The 14,436-nt window shown below is 49.7% G+C and overlaps 1 protein-coding gene across 17 annotated transcripts in view; it reads left to right on the plus strand.

Annotated features, from left to right (window-relative positions):
- Positions 1–2,067: 2,067 nt before the first annotated feature.
- Positions 2,068–14,436, plus strand: part of MYO18A (myosin XVIIIA) — a 112,694-nt gene continuing 100,325 nt past the window's right edge. For 12 of the 17 annotated variants that reach the window (XM_084749183.1, XM_084749176.1, XM_084749177.1 and 9 more), the window contains exon 1: positions 2,068–2,182. The gene's annotated coding sequence lies outside the window, so the exon portion shown is untranslated. Of the gene's footprint in view, positions 2,183–4,465; positions 4,600–14,436 lie in introns of those variants that run through there. The other 5 variants (XM_084749185.1, XM_084749187.1, XM_084749186.1 and 2 more) reach the window with 2 other exon arrangements.

Below are 14,436 nucleotides of genomic sequence, written 5' to 3' on the forward strand. Positions count from 1 at the left end.
ACACTTCCACATGACTGTTCATCATCAAAGGGAGTTGGGACAGGAAGTCAAACAGGGCAGGAACCTGGGCTGATGCAGAGGCCACGGAGGAGTGCTGCCCATTGCTTGCCCAACCTGCTCTCTTACAGAACCCAGGACCCCCAGTTTAGGGATAGCTCCACACACAACGGGCTGGGCCCGCCCCCCATAAGTCTCCCCCCCCCCCCTGTTAATCACTAATTTAGGAAATCCCCTACAGGCCTGCCTGTAGCCTGGTCTTCTGGAGGCATTTTCTCAATTGAGGCTCCCTCCTCTCAGATGACATTAGCCCTGTCAAGTTGACATAAAACTAACTATCCAGCACGCCAGCTGAGGTTAATTATGGGTGATATACAATCTATGGATTTCCAGAAATGTATCAAGACATGCCTTTTGTTTGTTTTGTTTTTGTTTTTGTTTTGAGAGAGTCTCTTGTGTGTAGCCTTGGCTATCCTGGACTCACTTTGTAGACCAGGCTGGCCTCGAACTCACAGTGATCCGCCTGCCTCTGCCGCCCGAGTGCTGGGATTACAGGTGGGTGCCACCATGCCTGGCTATAAGACACATGTTCACCAATGTAGTGTCATACAGAACAGTTTTACCACCCCCAAAACAAATCACTGTGCTCTGCCCTCCACCTTTAGCCCCTGACACCACTAATCTGTCACCACCACCACCACAGGAACCTTGCTAGCTCTGCCTTTTCCAGAACAACAAATCATTGGAATCACATAGCAAATAGCCTTTTCCGATTGGCTTATTTTGCCTCGTAATACGCAATAAGCTTCCTCCGCACCTTTTGATGGGTTTGGTTGATCATTTGTCTTCGGAATTGAATATTTCGTTGCCTGGATGTCCTCTACTGATTCATCCACTTACTAAAGACATCTACTGAAGATGTCACTCCCATATTTTAGAGATTATGAATGAAGCTGTTAGAAAGTCATATGCAGGTTTTTGTGTAGACATAATTTCAATTCATTTGTTTAAATATCAAAAAGAGAGCCGGGCGGTGGTGGCGCACACCTTTAATCCCAGCACTCGGGAGGCAGAGGCAGGCGGATCGCTGTGAGTTCGAGGCCAGCCTGGTCTACAAAGTGAGTCCAGGACAGCCAAGGCTACATAGAGAAACCCTGTCTCGAAAAACCAAAAAAAAAAAAAAAAAAAAAAAAAAAAAAGAAAAACTAAAAAAATTAAAAATTAAATACCAAAAAGAGGTTACATTTTGCAAGAAACTGTTGCATCGGGGTGCATACCTTTCATCCCAGCACTCTGGCGGCAGAGGCAGAGGCAGGTGGATCTCTGAGTTCGAGGAAAACCATGTCTACAGAGCGAGAAGTTCCAGAACAGCCAAGGCTACACTGAGGAAACCCATCTCAAAAAACAAATTAAATTAAATTAGCCGTCTTTCAAAATGGTTGTGTCTTTCTGAACTCCCACCACCAGCTGGTGTTTTGAACTTGCTCCTCTCTCTCACCATGCTGGGGTCTGGACTTGGGCCTTGTGGGTGCTAAAGAGACTTCTCAGAGCCTCGGGGGAACCTCTCAAACGGAGCCATTGTGAGCCTGTTCCCACCTTGGGGTGTAGCTCTGGAAATGCCGCCCACCCGGGATTTAGCCAGTTGGCACCATCCGGTAGTGACTTGTGTGTACCTCTTCAGAGCCACCCCGGGAAGCGGCAGCCAACCAAGACTCAATTACATCTCTGAACAGCTCTAATCCTGACCAAGCCCATGACTGCCCAACTGCCCGCCTTGGGCCGGATTCCAAGCATTTAGCGCGTCCCTCTGGTGTCTTCCCTGGGCAGTGCAGCTCAGCACCTTTCAGACATGCCCTGCAGCCTCCAGTGGTTGGAGCGGACAAAGTCTCCAGGCAAAAGGCCTCTCGGACTCGGGGCCGCCGAGGCTTCGGAGTCCATCGCGGGCAGCGAGCGTCTGGGCAGCGCCGGGCTCCCGCTTGGCCCGGGGTCTGGCTGCGCGCCCGGGCATCGGGCGTCTATCCCGCCACCGGCCAGCAGGGGGCGCCCTCCTGCTCGCTCGGCTCGCGCGGGCGCGAGGGGGGGCGGCGCTGCGCTGCGCCGTGCTGCGCTGCAGCCGGGACCCGGCCGGGGCCGCTGGATGCCGCGTCTCCGCTCCTGCTGCCTGCCGGGCGGGCTCCGGCGGCCGGTGAGTACCGGGCGGCCAGGCGGTGGTGAGCTGGGCCGGGGAGGGCGGCGCGGTGGGCTCGGGCCGGCCGGCGGGGCCCGGCGGCTGCTGCTCCTCCCCTGTCCCCTGGAAGCGGCGGCCCGGACTCCAGGCTCTGGTCCCTGGCGGCGCCGCGGGGCTGGACAGCCCGGGTGGGGGCCGATCCGGAGCGGCGGGCAGGGAAAGCGCGGGGCCCGTGCTACAAGGCTGGGCGCCGGAGGCTGGATAGGGTGGCCTTCGGCTTGGGAGGACTGAAGGTTTAAAGGACCCAGGTGGCCCAGAGCTGCCGGATGAGGGCTTGCAGCCTCGGGACTGGGTCGGGGGGCATCTCTGGACTAGGCCCGAGACCCCCAGATGAAACGAGCGGGCGAGGAGGCACCGAGGAAGACAGTAAGGAAAGAGAGCACCTCCGCCGAGAGTCCTTTATCCCTGCCAGCGGCCTTCACCCTTTCACTGCCAGGCCGACAGCGGGCTCCTCTCAAGCTAGACAGCTGGCAAAACAATAGAGACCCCGCTTCCCCGGCCCCCTCCTCTAGGGACAGATGATGCGGGGTTGGCGAATGTCAGGCTTGGGGGATTGGCAGCGTAGGCTGCCCGGAGTAACTGGTTGCCCACTTCACCTTTCCCTGCAGGGGGTGGTGTGTGTGTGTGTGTGTGTGTGTGTGTGTGTGTGTGTGTGTGTGTGTGTGTGTGTGTGTGTGTTTCTGTGTGTGTCTGTGTGTGTGTGTTTCTGTGTGTGTCTGTGTGTGGGAAGGTAGGGCAGTCTGCCCCAGGCCTCTGGGAGAGAGCACCGACGCCCCGCCCTGCGAACCTGCCTTGCCAGTTGTTTCGCCAATGGAAGGGGAGATGGCAGGGTCAGGTGCCCCCGCCCCTCCCTGTGCTAGAGGCACGCAGGTTGGTACCCAGCATGACCCAAGCAATGGGTCGCACTCCTGGAAGAGATAAGGCCTACAGGAACACACCACAGGTTGGGGCTTTGTTGTGGGGGTGTCGCCCTGTGGCAAGGCACATGTGTCTCACTGATTAGCCGGAAAGGCTGCCGCCAGAACGAGCTAGAGGTGGCTGGAGGTGGGAAGGGAAGACAGCCAGCTTGTTTTTGTACTTCACTTCGCCTGGTCTTTTAGCCAACAGGGCAGGTATTTGTCAGCCTCGTAGTGTGTGGGGGAAGGCAGGGAGGTGTTTCCTGAAGGGGGCTCTCCTGTCTAGAGTTTTCCTCAGGTAGTCCTCCAGAGGGCAGAATTAGGATCCTTCCCCCTTCATCTCGCTAATGCCCTGGGCTTGTTTGCATAGGTTGACTTGGCCTCTCTGTGTCCCTGACGCATCTGCATCTGAGGAGGCCTTCTAAGTGCTCCTGTGGGGTAGTTGAGTGAATGCACTGGGGGCATATTGGAAAAAAGGACATGTTCACCCCAGGGCTACACGCAGGGCCACCCTAGCAGCATGGTGAGTCAGGCTGCCTTGGCTCATGCTCTCCAAATCTGGAGCCTTTTTCTTGAGAGGGTTGGTGTCCTGTTGCCATGGCGATAGGCCCGCCTAAACCGTGCTCCCACCCTTTCTGCTTCTGGGGCTACTTTCTATTTGGGGATGTTGAAAGTTGCTCTCCTGAGGTCTCCCGCTTCCTGACAGGCCTCCTTGGTTCTTTGTCGAAGGCCTGCCACCTCCTCAGCTTCCCCTCTGTCCTTTTGAGGTTTTCCAGGAAGCATCTTCCTGGTTGTTGGACAAGACTTGGTTGGTTATATATAGCCTTGGGTGGAGGTATGCTTGGCTGGTTGGAATTGAGGATACTTGGAGTGGGGCCTCAGTTCCAGGAAAACAATGGCTTTGAGGTGAGCTGTTGTGTTGCAGGCTTTGGGAGCTGAGGAAGGGCTGTAGGCAGGGGAGGAGGGGGAAGAGTCACAGGCGACAGACACTTCCCATGAGAGCTTGGACTTTGGATAGCTGAGGGCAAGATATGGCATCCCTGTGTGTCTTTTTTGTTTGCTCTCTTTTGGCCTGGCTCAGGTCCCAGGTTGTGTGTCTGAGGGCTTCTTGCCCTCATCACATAGATGCTGCCCTTCCTAACTCCGGGGTGGTCTGGGCTTACTGCCTATACCCCCTTCAGAGGCTTTGCTGGAGGCTGCTCACTGGAGGGGGCACGTGTCTGCCAAAATCGGGGCCGGCTAAGTCTAGGGTTCCCCAGAAGTAGGTGTCTGAAGGTGAGCTGGGTGGGGCAGGATGGGGCTTCTGTGACTAGGGAATCCACCCTGCTGGGGTGGAGTAGGGAGTCAGGACTCCGGAAGCTTCCATGCAGACTTACTGTGTCAAAGGAATTCAGGGCAGCAGCAGGGCTGATCCTTCAAACCACAGATCTGTCCCTAGCCCCTGGAGTGGGCACCACAGGCTGGAAGCAGAGCATCTACGTGAGTGAGTCCTCCTATGGAGGGAAAAAGCGGAACGGCAGGGGATGCTCTGTGTGTGTGTGTGTGTGTGTGTGTGTGTGTGTGTGTGTCGTGATTGACAGGTTGGCACAGGACTCGGGACCTGCTGAATGAGGTTTTAAAGTTTTAAGATCTGTGCACACCGTCCTACCCCAGTTATCATTTTCTCTCTCCACCCCAGCTCTACCGAGGTATTTATTTTATTTTATTTTTTATTTTTAAACCGTGTTCTGGGGTAGCCAGAATTAGAGGGTACAGAGCAGTAGAGTTGGGAGCTAGAGTGGTTGAAGTGGGCGGCGACTTTCTAGTTCTTCCACTTGCTTTGCCTCCCTTCTCTCTGTGTTTAGAAAAACAGGGGTTTTCAGTGGATGGTTTAACAGTGCTCAAGGGTGGGTTTCTCAGTGCCAGGGACTTTCTAGTCTCTGACTAGGAATATATATATATATGTTTGTGTTGGAATGAATATATATATATATACATATATGTGTGTGTTACAAATATATAAGTATAAATATATGTTAGCATTGGTTCAAGGTCACACAGCAAGTGGGAGGCAGAGAGGGATTCGAACCTGAATTTTGGAGTAGTAGAGCAGAATTTCCCTCAGGCAGATGTTTGGGGCCACGTTTGTGCCGCCAAGCCCTTGAAGATTTTACAGTTGGAAGACCAGAGGCTGGTGAGGAGACGCCACTTGCTCAAGGTCACACAGGAGGGTTGGGTGGCCTACCGGGCAGTGGCAGGGTTGGGCTGCGGGAAGGAGGCGCTGGAGGCTGAGGTGACACTTGGAGAGGCAGAGCTGGGCCTGGGGCATTCTCCCTCACAGGTTCCCCCCCCCCCCCCGGGGGCCGGCCCGGCCTGCAGCTTTCTGCCTGCGGTGGGCTGCAGATGCTGCTGTGAGAGGGCCGCACGGTTACTGGGCTGCTCTGGGCGGGCCGGCTGATGTCATGTGAGAAGCGTACACACCTGGAGCCCAGATAAGCTCCGTGTGACCTGGCAGTGAGTCACGCGGGCCGGGCGCTGCGGAGCTCAGCAGAACCAGGCGGGCAAGGCAGGCTCGGCAGCAGGGCGCAGGCCAGGTCAGCATGCGCGACCCTGCATGGTGCTGCGTCCTAGCATGCAGGCCTGGAGGGGGGCCACAGGCTAGAGGGAACCGCGGCTCCCGAGGTCAGAGGCCAAGGGCCCCGTCCGAAAGGCATTTCCTTTGTACTTATTTATGAGTGTGAGGTGGAGGGGGGCGGTGAGGGCTGGGTGACTGAAGTAAGGATCCATCCATGGCAGCCTAGTTAGACACCCTCCTTACCCACCCCCACCCCCAAAATCAGCGACGCTAAAGCTATAGTAGTTTTCCTTTTCTTGGGTGTTTTGTTTGTTTGTTTGTTTTTGCTTTTCCTGTGGCAGGATGGTCCATTTAAGTCTGTCCTAAAGCTGCAGAAGTCACGGAAAGTTTTTAAAGACAAGAAGGCAAGCCTTATACTGTCCATGGCAAATACTGTTTACAGCTTTGATACTGGTGGATTGCCCACTACCTTGTCAAGACTTTTCTTTCTTTCTTTCTTTCTTTCTTTCTTTCTTTCTTTTTTTGACATGGCTACCCTCCCTACTTGTTTTTGGTGCGGTGCTGGCAATCACAGGTGCCAGCCAAACCCTTTACCGATGAGCTGTATGGGTAGCTCTGCGGAACTTTTAAAGGCTTGTTATATGGATATTTAGAGAGTTACATTAAAATACGATTTAACATGTATACTTCTATCTTATGTACAAAATAAAGAATGCAGCAAAGTAGAAGAAAAGTTGCACACAATCCCACTTAATTCCCTGGCCCACACGAGGGCACACCCACACACCCACACACCCACACACACCCTACCAGTTGAGTATTCACATTGTAAAAAAATTATAACATGAGTTAGAAAAATGGCTCAGCTGGTAAAGGTACTTGCTTCCAAGCTCAACGACCCGAGTTCAAATCCTGGGACCTACAGAGTAGAAAGAACTGACTCCCACAAATTGTCCTCTTATATCCCCAGTGGTGCTATGGGAAGTGTGCTCATACACACAGATAAAAGGATAAAATGTAATAAAAATTAAAAGCACAGGCGCTGGAGAGATGGCTCAGTGGTTAAAGACACTGATTGCTTTTCCAGAGGACCCAGGTTCAATTCCCAGCACCCACATGGCATCTCACAACTGTGTGTAATTTCCAAGATCTGACACTCTCACACAGACATACATGCAGACAAAACACCAATGCATGTAAAATAAAAATAAATAATTAAAAAAATTTAAAGCATATATATATATATATATAAATCACAAATCTGGTTTTGACTGTTCTAAAATCTGTATTGCCCTCCTCAAAGCATACATCCACCCCATGAACATGCAAATAAAACATGTAATATACATGCATGCATTCAGATACACATACATGCATTACAATTTTTTAAAAACATGGGCTTGGGAGCTAACTCAGTGTTAAGAGCTCTTCCAGAGGACCTGAATTCAGTTCTTAGTACCCACATGATGGCTCATAACTATCTAAACTTCAGCTCTAGGGGACCCAATGCCTCGATAGGCAAGTGCCTACAGCTACATAAATGCAAAACACTTGTACGCATGAAAAAATTAGCACATATTATCTCACAACTTGCTTTTTTGTTTTTGTTTTTGTTTTTTTGAGACAGGGTCTCTCTGTGTAGCCTTGGCTGTCCTAGACTCACTTTGTAGACCAGGCTGGCCTCAAATTCACAGCAATCTGCCTGCCTTTGCCTCCCGAGTGCTGGGATTAAAGGCATGTGCCACCACACCCGGCTTACAACTTGCTTTAAAAAAAAATGTAATAGTATAATAAAAATTTTCCAGTCAGTACACAAATGTAATGTCCCCCCTCCCCCGCCCACTCCAGTCTTGGGAATTGAACTTAGGGCCTGTGCGTGCTGGGCGAGCACGCCAATGCTGAGTTATGTATATCTACAGCCTCTACTTCCACCTTCTTAACAACTTCCTAGTTATTTTGTAATTTATCAATTCCCCTAGTGATACACATTTATGTTTATAGATTTGCTATTATAAAAGATTAGTTATGCTATATCTATAGATGACCCACAAGAAGAATTGACCAGGCAGGAGCGGGAGAGATGGCTCTTGCTCCAGGGAACCCAAGTTCAGTTCTGTGTGGCTCATAACCAACATATTGGGCACCCTTCTCTGGCTTTTTCATGTACCTGCACACACATGGTGTTACTCAGGAAAGCACACACATGCACGTACATTTTTTTAAAAAAATCTAAAAAAGAATGGAATGGTCAAAAATAACATGTAAGTAATTTTACAGACACTACCCACTTGCCCTACTAAAAAAATTATGCCAAGGCTTACTCTCACAGTATCTACACTAAAACTGAATGGTCCAGGGGTTAGCATGGTTCCCGTGCAAGGAGAAAAATACCAGCTCATGAAACAGTTCCTGTTTCTATTATAAAAGTAGCCTGGTCTACTCAGAAAGAAAGAAATTATGGGGCCAGTGAGATGACTCTTGCCTCAAAGACTGACGACCTGGTGGCCTGAGTTTGATCTTTTGAGCTCACACCGTGAGCCGAGAGAACCGAGTCCTATACCTTGTTCTCTGGCCTCCACCTGTGCACATCTGCTCCCACTCCCAGAATAAATAAATGTAATTTTAAAAGTTTTCAAGGAAGTCATATCCGTTTGTACTTCCATCCGTATGTATGAGAGTCTGTGTTTTCCATGCCCTAACTGATGTAAACTGCTAGGTGAAAAATACTACATGCTCCTGTCACACAAGTTATGGAAGCTGACTTGCTGGGTTTTTTGTTTTGTTTTGTTTTTTAAGATTTATTTATTATGTATACATTGTTCTACCTGCAGAGGGCACCAGATCGCGTTATGGATGGTTGTGAGCCTCCATGTGGTTGCTGGGAATCGAACTCAGTACCTTTGGAAGAGCGGACAGTACTCTTAACCTCTGAGCCATCTCTCCAGCTCAGACTTGCTGTTCTTGTTTGCTAGCTATTTGCATTCCTCCATCTGTGTGTTTCCCATCTAGTCTTAGCAGTAGCTATGGAGTCCTGTGGACACAAGCCGGTAGATCCAGATCCATCCAGCCACCTGTTCATTGGCTGACTCACCTTCACACCTTTGGGCTTTACTGTCCGTATACAAAGGTCTAAAGCCAAGTGGTGGTGGCGCACACCTTTAATCCCAGCAGTCAGGGGACAGAGGCAGGCAGGTCTGTGAGTTCGAGGCCAGCCTGGTCTACAGAGTGAGTTATGGGACAGCTAGAGCTACACAGAGAAACGTGTCTTGAAAAACCAAACAACAGCAACAACAAACCAAAGCAGAAACACAACAAAGATCTAGGCTGCATTTAGTCACATTTGTGCTGGCTCATGGCCTCTTATCATCAGTGTTGGTTGATGGAAGCAGGAAGACCTTTTGTTCAAGGTCACCATTTGGCTACCCGTTGAGTTTGAGGGTAGCTTGTCCTTAAAAAAAGGAAAAAAAAAAACAAACAAAAACAAAAACAAAAAAAAAAGCCAGGTCGGGAGTGGTGGCGCACACCTTTAATCCCAGCACTCGGGAGGCAGAGGCAGGTGGATCTCTGTGAGTTTGAGGCCAGCCTAGTCTACAAAGTGAGTCCAGGACAGCCAAGTCTACACAGAGAAACTCTGTCTCAAAAAAGAAAAGAAAAGAAAAGAAACACTTTGCTTCTGTTAGATATCATTAATTATAACAATATTAATGTGTGTGTGCGCAAGCGCATACGCATGTTCGTGTGTGTCTGTATTTAAGGGGAAGTGCGTGCTATGACACGCTTGGAAGTTGGAGGACAACTTTGTGGGGTTAATTCTTTCCTTCTACCCTCACAGGGGAAAATTCAAGTCACCAGGCTTGAATTTCAGATGGAAAGTACCTTTAGCTGCTTTGGTAGCCCTTTGGTACCATTCTTTTGTTTTGTTTTGGTTTTTGAGACAGGGTTTCTCTGTGTAGCCTTAGCTGTCCTGGACTCACTTTGTAGACCAGGCTGGCCTCGAACTCACAGCGATCCGCCTGTGTCTGCCTCCCCGAGTGCTGGGATTAAAGGCGTGCACCACCATGCCTGGCTTCCTTTGGTACCATTGTTGAGAGCTTCCTGTGTGGCTAGGCACTGTAAGAACATCTAGGGCTGGAGAGATGGCTCAGAGGTTAAGAGCACTGACTGCTCTTCCAAAGGTCCTGAGTTCAGTTCCCAGTAACCACATGGTGGCTCACAACCATCCGTAATGAGATCTAATGCCCTCTTCTGGCTATAGGCATACATGCAAGCAGAGCACTGTGTACATAATAAATTAATAAGATCTTTTTTTAAAGGGACATTTATATATGCATCTAATATATTAAGTGATGTCTATACAATAAACAACAACACCACCAAACCAAACCAAAACATAAAACCAACAAAGGTCTGGACTTAATTTAGTCACATTTGCACGTGTGCAGACACACACTAATATTGTTATAATTAATGATATCTAACAGAAGCAAAACACTTTTTTTTTTTTGAGACAGGGTTTCTCTCTGTAGCCTTGGCTGTCCTGGACTAACTTTGTAGACCAGGCTGGCCTTGAACTCATAGCCTTCTGCTTGCCTCTGCCTCCCTGAGTGCTGGGATTAAAGACACGAACCACCACACCTGGCACAAAGCTTTTTTTTTTTAAAGTTCCCACTCCTTTTATGTTAAGTACTATTATTCTGTCCACTTCACAGATGAGGAGAAGGGAGCATTCGGTGTCTCTAAGTGACTTACCCCAAGCAGCATAGGCATTAGTTTTTTTCCCCCTTAGACAGGGTTTCTATGTGTCATCCTTGCTGTCCTGAACTCGCTTTGTAGACCAGGCTGGCCTTGAGCTCACAGAGTGCTGGGATTACCGGCGTGCACCACTGCACAGGCTCAGGCATTAACTTTTTGTTTCTATGTCTTTTTTTGTCTGCTCAAAAAAAAAAGATTTATTTATTTATTTTTATTTATTACATATATAGTGTTCTGCCTACTTGTACACCAGCACACCAGAAAAAGGAACCAGATCTCAGTATAGATGGTTGTGAGCCACCATGTGGTTGCTGGGAATTGAACTCAAGACCTTTGGAAGAAAAGACAGTGCTCTGAACCTCTGAGCCATCTTTCCAGCCCTATTCTGTGTGTTTATCTGACAGCCAAAGCCTGATCTCTTTACTTGGTTTGTTTACTTTTTTGTCATTTTCATTTACTAGGACTTGGTATACATATGATTTCCAACATCTTATCACAGAGATCAGCAAACATTCAGAAAAGTTAAAGAATTTTACAGCTACCCTGCCTTTTACATTTTACAATCACCATTTCTCATTCTCGTTTCGTTATATTTTAATTCCTTGTCCATCTATGGAATTATATGAAAAAATTGACACATTCCAAAGTAAATTAAAGTTATCAGTATGCTCTACTCCAAATCCTGTAGCATATATTTATAAACTAGAAATTGATATTTGTATTTATTTTGTTTTGTTTTTAGGTTTTTGAGACAGGGTTTCTCTGTGTAGCCTTGGCTGTCCTGGACTCACTTTGTAGACCAGGCTGGCCTTGAACTCACAGCGATCCACCTGCCTCTGCCTCCCGAGTGCTGGGATCAATGGCGTGCGCCACTGTGCCCAGCAGTTTTCTTCTTCCTCCTCCTTCTTTTTATACTTCTCCCTTCTTCTTCTTCTTCTTTTTAATAACTTTTTTTTTTTTTTGTTTTTTGAGTCAAGGTTTCTCTGTGTAGCCTTGGCTGTCCTAGACTTGCTTTGTAGACCAGGCTGGCCTCGAAGTCACAGTGATCCGCCTGCCTCTGCCTCCCGAGTGCTGGGATTAAAGGCGTGCGCCACCACGCCCAGCTTATAACTTTTTAATCTCAAATAAATGCACTGTTCTTACAGGACACTATCTGGTAACAACTGACAACCATAGGAACTTGTTGGCTCAGACCTCTATGAACATACGAGGTTTGGCCATCGCTCTAGAAGGTCCTCCCCTGCCCTGTCTCACATATTCCTGCCCTCTGGTCCTCAGGAATAGCTGTTGCTCTGGCTTTGCTCACCATAGATTAGTTTTGCCGGCAATAAATAGAGTCTAGGTATAGAGGTGAGTGCCTGCAATCCCAGCAGTCGCGGGGATCAGACCTTCAAGGTCATCCTCAGCTACATAGTGAGTTCAAGTCCAGCCTGGGTTATAGGAGACCCTGTCCTGAAAAAGGAAAAAGAAAAAAACAAAACAAAGAATCATATTAGTGTGCATGCTTTCCTCAGTGGCTTCTTTCCCTCTTGTTTCAAATGTTTTTGAGGCCCATTCCTGTCATATGAGTTGTGGCTTGTTCTGTGGAGGCACATTTGAGTGGTTCCCGCCTTCTAGAGGCTTCTGTCCTAAAAAAACGATAATGCAGCTGCGCTGCTAGATTGTCCTTGGAGACAGGAGTGTCCAGGTAACTTACGTACATACTTACTTTTCCTCCAGTCGAAATTAGGAAAAGCTTTCTGGTCAGGGGAGAAAGAAGTCAGAATGATTACAAGGCTAAAGTTGCTGAGAGGAGAGGAGAGGGCAGGAGGGGAAGGGGCAGGGCAGGAGAACTGCACTGCAGAGGCAGGGTCGGGAGGTGGTGGTTGCAGAGCTGCCGGAGGCTTTCAGCTGAGGACCGGAGCGCGGGAGCGGCTGGCAGGTCCAAGGACTTGAGGAAGGGAACAGGGCTTTGTAGTGATGTGAGCGAGGTTGAGTGGGGGAATACAGGGGGCAGAGGCAGCTTCAGCTGTCTGGAGGATTTGGTTCTGGAGAGGGAGGGTTGCAGGCAGCCAGGTGGTGGCAGACACGTGGGGGAAAGGCTACCTTGTGAGCTGTGCACATAATAGTCACAGAGCAGGGGTGGCGAGTGACTCACAGCCTCCGAAGGCCACAAGCTTGCCACCGGAGGACCGTCTCTGACAGGACGTTAATAGCTAACCTGTGTCCACAAGAGAGCAGGGCCGTTGGAATTTTAGAGCTGGCAGAGGTCTAGATCACTTAGTTCAACCTTGAACAAAGTGACAGGCTCAAGGTCCCCTGGAGATCTGGGGCAAATCCAGGCCTAGATACAAGATTCTTAACAGTTTCAGTCAGAGCCGTCCCCTGTGGTGCTGCCTGGCCCTCGCTTCCAGCGGCAGTGAGGGACGCCCTGGTGCCGAGAGGGATCTGCACAACATTACTTCATAGGGACTCTTGCAGCTCAACGATGATTCTAGAACCTTGGGACTGATTTCCGTTGATAGTGCTCAGCTGGCTAACCTCCAGCTGAGCCAGGATTGGGTAAGGACAGCATTGGTAGACAGTAGGGTTTTCTGGGGTTGGGCAGTAGCTGAGCTTCCCTTGTCTGTCTCCTCTGAAGTCTCCAAGACTTTTCCATTTGTTCTCACTTTCTTCTCCAGGTATCCCTGGAGCCATCGTTTACATAAGTCCTTTATCTTGGTGTGGGTAGTGACCAGGCAAAGATCCCACAGCCTGGCACAGGGTGGATCACTGCCTTGTTTCCGGCAGGGTTAGGGAGGGGATAGTCCCCTTAGACGGTGGGGCCAGCTGTCCAGCACCCCCTCTCCGCTGAGGCCAGAGGCAGCTGGCCACGACTGCTCCTGGCTGGCCTTCCAGCTTCCAGACACTGTTCATTGGAACGTTTAGAAGCAAAATTTTTAATTTTACCGAGGAGAACTGAGGCCCAGAGGAGCTGGAGACATAGCTTAGTTGGCCAAGTGCTTGTCTTGTAAGCACGAGAGACCAGCCGGGGACTCAGCCTGGTCTACAGAGTGAGTTCCAGGCCAGCGTGGCCTACAGAGTGAGTTCCAGGCCAGCCTGGCTACAGAGTGAGTTCCAGGCCAGCCTGGTCTACAGAGTGAGTTCCAGGCCAGCCTGGTCTACAGAGTGAGTTCCAGGCCAGCCTGGTCTACAGAGTGAGTTCCAGGCCAGCGTGGCCTACAGAGTGAGTTCCAGGCCAGCCTGGCTACAGAGTGAGTTCCAGGCCAGCCTGGCCTACAGAGTGAGTTCCAGGCCAGCCTGGTCTACAGAGTGAGTTCCAGGCCAGCCTGGCCTACAGAGTGAGTTCCCTGGACAGCCTGGCCTACAGAGTGAGTTCCCTGGACAGCCAAGGCTACACAGAGAAACCCTGTCTCAAAGAAAAACAAAACAAATAAAAGGACAAGCAAGCGAGGTGTGGTGTGGTACAGGCTGTAATGCCAGAGCTGGGGAGGCAGAGACAGGCGGATCCCTGGGATTCAGTGGCCCTGCCAGCATGCCTACTCTGTGAGCTTCAGGCTAATGAAAGACCCTGCCTGAGGTTGACCTCCGGTTTCCATATGCACATGTACAGCCACACATGTGTGCAGCAGTGTACACACAGAGGAGCTGAGATCAGCGGGGGAAATAGGTTCTTGCTACAATGGCTATAGGGAGCTAGTGACCTAACTAGATTTCTGTCTTTTACATTTTATTTATTTATTTAAATTTTATGTTCATTTGTGTTTTGCCTGCATGCATGTCTGTGTGAGGGTGTCAGAAGCCCTAAACCTGGAGTTACAGACAGCTGTGAACTGCCATATGGGTGCTGGGAATTGAACCCAGGTCCCCTGGAAAGAGTAGCCAGTGCTCTGAACAGCTGGGCTGTCCAGCCCCATAACCAGATTTCTTACCCTCTGTGAATACATTCTATCTTGGTTTGCCTTCTCTTGATGTGATAAACCCCACGACCAAAAGCAATTTGGGAAAGAAAGGGTTTTTTTTTTTTTAAA

Source organism: Acomys minous (assembly GCF_964271855.1).
Source record: "Acomys minous genome assembly, chromosome: 12".
Classification (NCBI taxonomy): domain Eukaryota; kingdom Metazoa; phylum Chordata; class Mammalia; order Rodentia; family Muridae; genus Acomys; species Acomys minous.